Genomic DNA, 7,601 nt, shown 5'->3' with positions numbered 1-7,601 from the left:
CGAGTTTAAATATCGAGGCGTGAAGAATTACCAGGGGTCAAGACTTTCGTCGAAGATATAGGTGAATAAAGTCAACTCACGATTGTTGAGTCAATTGCAGAAGTGATCCTAAACTTCATCTATGACACAAGTTTATGTTTAGGGTTAGTCTGTGGTCGAATTTCGGTTCTCATGTATAGGGTCTGCCATGCAGTGGCATCTTACATATCGTATGATGAATCAATGCCTAAGGGGACAACTGAATATATAACTATAGAACGCCATAAAAAATTGTTATCCTAACTAACTTTTTATTTTCATTTTAAACGATATATAAATTAGCGACATGTTTACCTTCTTACTCATTGATTGGGTTGACTTCCTGCTGCTGAAGTCCGTCCGCACAGATCTTTTTGTTCCTTCACCGGGACATGGCCATTTCACGTTCCTATTTGCCGATGGTAGTGAGTGGTGTGCGGAACAACTTTTGCATGATGCAGTCGGTGTCTTTCACAGGTGGAGAACTTTTCCTAGCTGAATTTTGGGCTATGGGTGTTCCACTTGCGATGCCTGACCCAACTTTCATGGACTGTGGGCTTGACTGTTCATCCATCCTCCCGTCGGAGTCCAGTATGATGACGGTATTTTCATGTCTTGAACCAACTAGTGTGTGCATCTCCTTTTTGAAGTCTCTTTGTTAAAGCACACACGTTAAACCGTTTAAGATACGTAACACATACTAGAAGAGTGACATACCAGACCAAGTGGTTAAACCAAACCTGAACTTTTTCATCAAGGCCCCTCATCAAGTCCTTGACGATGACGCCGATCTTCGAAAAGGACCAGTCATCCTAGGCTTGGTCTTGAACATCTTTGACAGCGCTGACCTCATTCGACTGTGGAAATCCGTCCGTGGTTTCGGATCCAACTTTGGCTCCACAAGGAAGCTGTATATTTTTTACGAGAAAACGATTTGAACAATTAGTTGTTTATTGAAAATTTTATTTCTGATAGAGAGTTTGCTTACTTCACTCATTTGTTCACATATACAAGAGAAAGGTTTACCTCAGCAAGTTTCAAGTGCTGCGATAGGTCAACGGTTTCTTCGTCGGGGACCTCTTCACCTACGTTCCTGCAAGTATCCTACACGTGGTTGTTACGGTGAATATTCATCTAGCATGCATGTGTAATGTAATACATTTTGTTGTATTCTAAATGTCATAAATGTAACTTATCTAACTTGTTGTGTATGTTATTGTCGGAGGTTGATTGTGGAGCTCTGTCGCCCATTGTTCTATGTGTTTCGAGTAATGGTGGTTTAGAACAGTGGGTGGGATTTTTTTATTTAGAATGCTTCCTGTTAATGTTGATGGATGTGTGGTCCGTTTGGGTGTGTGCAAGTTGAAAATCATTGGTGGAATCACGGGAATTTGTTCTAGTCGTCTCCTTTGCATCGACGTTTTCACCAGTATAGTACCTTCATGTGTCGGATCGTTCAACAATTTGTTCCGTTTCTGAATATGAAAGTTCTGAGCGCTCTGATACTAAGAAATTTCTTTTTACAATCACTTACTCGAAGACGATTATGGTCAAACCCATCAAGTCCTCTCAACAGACTTCCATTTCATTGCAGGCTCTGACCATGCTTTCAGCCCAGATTAATACATATGAGTTTTATTTTGATGGGTTACCTCGTATTGAAATGGGACTATGGTGCACAAAATTGTGATCCTTAACAACGGTGCCAAAAACTTGGTGCTCGGAACGTAATTCACACACTTTGTCACAACTCCGCACAACTAACCAGCAAGTGCACTGGGTCGTCCAAGTAATAAACCTTACGTGAGTAAGGGTCGATCCCACGGAGATTATCGGCTTGAAGCAAGCTATGGTCACCTTGTAAATCTCAGTCAGGCGGATTCAATTGGTTATGGGGATTTAATAATTAAAAGATAAATAAAACATAAAATAAGGATAGAGATACTTATGTAATTCATTAGTGAGAATTTCAGATAAGCGTCTAGAGTTGCTTAATCCCTCCTGAATCTCTGCTTTCCCAATGCTTTCATCCAATCTTTTATACTCCTTTCCATGGCAAGCTGTATGTTGGGCATCACCGTTGTCAATGGCTACATCCCGTCCTCTCTGTGAAAATGGTCCAATGCACTGTCACTGCATGGCTAATCATCTGTCGGTTCTCGATCATACTGGAATAGGACTTACTATCCTTTTGCGTCTGTTACTACGCCCAGCACTCGCGAGTTTGAAGCTCGTCACAGCCATCCCTTTCCAGATCCTACTCAGAATACAACAGACAAGGTTTAGACTTTCTGGATCTCAGGAATGGCCATCCATGGGTTCTAACTTATACCACGAAGACTCTAATATCGCGGACTCGGTCCCCTGTATTAGATATCTAAGAGATACTCATTCTGTCTCATCTTCATGTAAAACGGAAGTGGTTGTCAGGCACACGTTCATAGGTGAGAATGGTGATGAGCGTCATATAATCATCACATTTATCATGTTCTTGGGTGCGAATGAATATCTTAGAATAGGAATAAGCTTGAATTGAATAGAAAAACAATAGTACTTTGCATTAATACTCAAGGAACAGCAGAGCTCCACACCTTAATCTATGGTGTGTAGAAACTTTACGGTTGAAAATACATAAGAACAAGGTCTAGGCATGGTCGAATGGCCAGCCCCCAAAATGTGATCAAAGGATCAAAAGATAATCCAAATATGTAAATACAATAGTAAAAAGTCCTATTTATACTAAACTAGTTACTAGGATATACAGAAATGAGTAAATGATGCAGAAATCCACTTCCGGGGTTCACTTGGTGTGTGCTTGGGCTGAGCATTGAGCTTTACACGTGTAGAGGCTTCTCTTGGAGTTGAACGCCAGTTTGTAACCTTTTTCTGGCGTTTAACTCCACTTTGCAACCTGTTTCTAGCGTTTAACTCCAGAATGCAGCATGGAACTGGCGTTGAACGCCAGTTTGCGTAGTCTAAACTCGAGAAAAGTATGGACTATTAGATATTTCTGGAAAGCACTGGATGTCTACTTTCCAACGCAATTAAAAGCGCGCCATTTAGACTTCTGTAGCTCTAGAAAATCCACTTTGATTGCAGGGTGGTCAGAATCCAACAGCATCTGCAGTCCTTCTTCAACCTCTGAATCTGATTTTTGCTCAAGTCCCTCAATTTCAGCCAGAAAATACCTGAAATCACAGAAAAACACACAAACTCATAGTAAAGTCTAAAAATTTTGTTTTTATTTAAAAACTAATAAAAATATATTAAAAACTAACTAAATCATACTAAAAACTATGTAAAAACAATGCCAAAAAGCGTATAAATTATCCGCTCATCACAACACCAAACTTAAATTGTTGCTTGTCCCCAAGCAACTGAAAATCAAATAGGATAAAAAGAAGAGAATATACTATAAATTCCAAAGTATCAATGAAACTTAGCTCCAATCAGATGAGCGGGAATAGTAGCTTTTTGCCTTTTGAATAGTTTTGGCATCTCACTTTATCCATTGAAGTTCAGAATGATTGGCATCTATAAGAACTTAGAATTCAGATAGTGTTATTGATTCTCCCAGTTCAGTATATTGATTCTTGAACACAGCTACTTTATGAGTCTTGGCCGTGGCCCTAAGCACTCTGTTTTCCAGTATTACCACCGGATACATACATGCCACAGACACATAACTGGGTGAACCTTTTCAGATTGTGACTCAGCTTTGCTAAAGTCCCCAATTAGAGGTGTCCAGGGTTCTTAAGCACACTCTTTTTTTTTCTTTGGACCTTGACTTTAACCGCTCAGTCTCAAGTTTTCACTTGACACCTTCACGCCACAAGCACATGGTTAGGGACAGCTTGGTTTAGTCGCTTAGGCCAGGATTTTATTCCTTTAGGCCCTCCTATACACTGATGCTCAAAGCCTTGGATCCTTTTTACCTTTGCCTTTTGGTTTTAAGGGCTATTGGCTTTTTGCTCTTGCCTTTTGGTTTAAAGAGCTTTTGGCTTTTTCTGCTTGCTTTTTCTTTTTCTTTTTTTTCGCCATTTTTTTTCTTTTCTCTTTTTTTTTTTCACAAGCCTTTGTATTCACTGCTTTTTCTTGCTTCAAGAATCAATTTTATGATTTTTCAGATCATCAAATAACATTTCTCCTTTTTCCTTATTCTTTCAAGAGCCAACATATTTAACATTCATAAACAACAAATTCAAAAGACATATGCACTGTTCAAGCATTCATTCAGAAAACAAAAAGTATTATCACCACATCAAAATAATTAAACTAGTTTCAAGGATGAATTCGAAACCATGTACTTCTTGTTCTTTTGTAATTAAAATATTTTTCATTTAAGAGAGGTGATGGATTCATAGGACATTCATAGCCTTAAGACATAGACACTTAGACACTAGTGATCATGTAATAAGACACAAACATAAATAAACATGAAGCATAAAACCGAAAAACAGAAAAAATAAGAACAAGGAGATTAAGGACGGTCCACCTTAATGAAGGTGGCGTCTTCCTCTTCTTGAAGAACCAATGGTGCTTTTGAGATCCTCTATGTCTCTTCCTTGCCTTTGTTGCTTCATCCCTAGTGATTTTGGTGCTCCTATCCTTAGTTGCTCCCAATAGTTGTATGGAGGAAAATGTATCCCTTGAGGCATCTCAGGGATTTCTTGGTGAGGGAATTCCTCATGCTCTTGTTGAGGTCCATGAGTGGCCTCTCTTGTTGTGCAGTCAAATGCTCTATTACTGAGCTATGGACCCTTGAGATGAATCTCTCCATCTCCCATGACTCAGAGGTGGAAGCTTTTGCCTTCCCTTTCCTCTTTCTAGAGGTTTCTCTGGCCTTAGGTGCCATAAATGGTTATGGAAAAAACAAAAAACAATGCTTTTACCACACCAAACTTAAAATGTTTGCTCGTCCCCGAGCAAAAGAAGAAAGAAAGATGGAGAAGAAGAAGAAAAATGGAGGAGAGGGGGAGAGGTTTGTATTCGGCCAAGGGGAAGAAGAGAGGGTTGTGTTGTGTGAAAATGAAGAAGGGATGAGGGGTTTATATAGGAGTGGGGGAGGGTTTAGGGTTCGGCCATTAGGGTTGGGTTTGGGAGGAAAAAGTGCTTGAATTTTGGAGGTAGGTGGGGTTTATGGGGAAGAGTGGATGGATGTGAATGGTGAAGAGGTGATGGGGAAGAGTGATTGAGGTGATTGGTGAGGGGTATTTGGGGAAGAGAGTTATAAAAGGGTATGAAGAGGAGAGAAGAAGTGGTGGGGATCCTGTGGGATCCACAGATCCTGTGGGGATCCTGCGGGGTCCACAAATCTAGTGGGGCCAAGGACTTAACATCCCTGCTCCAATTAGGCGTGTAAAACGCTCTTGCTGTGCAATCCTGGCGTTTAACGCCAGACTACTGCTTGTTTCTAGCGTTAAACACCCAAATGTAGCCTGTTTCTGGCGTTTAACGCTAGGTAGATGCTTGTTTCTAGCATTAAACGCCAGCTTGGTGCTTGTTTCTGGCGTTAAACGCCAGACAGATGCTTGTTTCTGGCATTTAAACGCCAGAATGCTCCTCCTCCAAGGTGTGCTGTTTTTTATGCTGTTTTTCATTTTGTTTTTGATTTTTCAGTAGTTTTTGTGACTCCACAAGATCATCAACCTAATAAAACATGAAATAAAAATAAAAATAAAATTAAATATAATTAAATAACATTGGGTTGCCTCCCAACAAGCACTTCTTTAATGTCAATAGCTTGACAGTGAGCTCTCATGGAGCCTCACAGATAATCAGAGCAAGGTTGGAACCTCCCAACACCAAACTTAGAGTTTGAATGTGGGGGTTCAACACCAAACTTAGAGTTTGGTTGTGGCTTCCCAACACCAAACTTAGAGTTTGACTGTGAGGGCTTTGGTTGACTCTGTAGTGAGAGAATCTTTTCATGCTTCCTCTCCATGGTTTTAGAAGGAGATCCCTGAGTCTTAAACACAAGGTTGTCCTCATTCATTTGAAGGACCAACTCTCCTCTGTCCACATCAATCACAGCTTTTGCTGTGGCTAGGAAGGGTCTTCCAAGGATGATGGATTCATCCTCATCCTTCCCAGTGTCTAGGATTATGAAATCAGCAGGGATGTAAAGGCCTTCAACCTTTACTAACACGTCCTCTACTTGTCCATAAGCCGTTTTCTTGAGTTATCTGCCATCTCTAGTGAGATTCTGGCAGCTTGCACCTCAAAGATCCCAAGTTTCTCCATTACAGAGAGTGGCATTAAGTTTATTCCTGACCCCAGGTCATACAGAGCCTTCTCAAAGGTCATGGTTCCTATGGTACAGGATATTAAGAAGTTGCCAGGATCCTGTTTCTTTTGAGGTAATTTCTGCCTATCCAATGCATTCAGTTTATTGGTGAGAAAGGGAGGTTCATCTTCTCATGTCTCATTACCAAATAATTTGGCATTCAGCTTCATGATTGCACCAAGGTACTTAGCAACTTGCTCTTCAGTAACGTCTTCATTCTCTTCAGAAGAAGAATACTCATCAGAGCTCATGAAGGGCAGAAGGAGGTTCAATATAATCTCTATGGTCTCTAGATGAGCCTCAGATTCCTTTGGTTCCTCAAAGGGAAACTCCTTATTGGTCACTGAACGTCCCAGGAGGTCTTCCTCACTAGGATTCACATCCTCCTCCTCTCTTGTAGGTTCGGACATGATGGTCAAATCAATGGCCTTGCACTCTCTCTTTGGATTTTCTTCTGTATTGCTTGGGAGAGTACTAGGAGGAGTTTCAATGACTCTTTTACTCAGCTGGCCCACTTGTGCCTCCAAATTTCTAATGGAGGACCTTGTTTCATTCATGAAACTCACAGTGGCCTTAGATAGATCAGAGACTATATTTGCTAAGCTAGATGGGTTCTGCTCAGAATTCTCTGTCTGTTGCTGAGTGGATGATGGAAAAGGTTTGCTATTGCTAAACCTGTTTTTTCCACCATTATTAAAGCCTTGTTGAGGCTTTTGTTGATCCTTCCATGAGAAATTTGGATGATTTCTCCATGAGGGATTATAAGTGTTTCCATAGGGTTCACGCATGTATTCACCTCTGCTATTGCAGGGTTCTCAGGATCATAAGCTTCTTCCTCAGAAGATGCCTCTTTAGTACTATTGGATGATTCCTTCAATCTATTCAGACTCTGAGAGATCATATTGACTTGCTGAATCAATATTTTATTCTGAGCAAATATGGCATTCAGAGTATCAATTTCATGAACTCTCTTCCTCATAGGCGTCCCATTACTCACAGGATTCCTTTTAGAAGTGTACATGAACTAGTTATTTGCAACCACGTCAATGAGTTCCTGAGCTTCTGCAGGCGTTTTCTTTTGGTGAATGGATCCACCTGCAGAATGGTCCAATGATATCTTCGATAATTCAGACAGACCATCATAGAATATATCCAGGATCGTCCATTCTGAAAGCATGTCAGAAGGACACTTTTTGGTCAGTTGCTTGTATCTCTCCCAAGCTTCATAGAGGGATTCACCTTCTTTCTGTCTGAAGGTTTGAACATCCACTCTAAGCTTGCTAAGCTTTTGAGGAGG

General features: G+C 40.6%; 1 non-coding gene across 1 annotated transcript; it reads left to right on the top strand.

Moving 5' to 3' along the window:
- Positions 1-7,475: 7,475 nt before the first annotated feature.
- Positions 7,476-7,583, top strand: LOC148577423 (small nucleolar RNA R71). The gene has a single exon (XR_015903154.1). It is a non-coding gene; the product is annotated as a small nucleolar RNA R71 (small nucleolar RNA).
- The last annotated feature ends 18 nt before the right edge of the window (positions 7,584-7,601 follow it).

This window comes from Arachis ipaensis, chromosome B1 (assembly GCF_059453495.1).
Source record: "Arachis ipaensis isolate K30076 ecotype BB chromosome B1, ASM5945349v1, whole genome shotgun sequence".
NCBI lineage: Eukaryota > Viridiplantae > Streptophyta > Magnoliopsida > Fabales > Fabaceae > Arachis > Arachis ipaensis.
The sequence above is the reverse complement of the archived record's forward strand: the minus strand, read 5'-3'. Positions and strand labels throughout refer to the sequence as shown.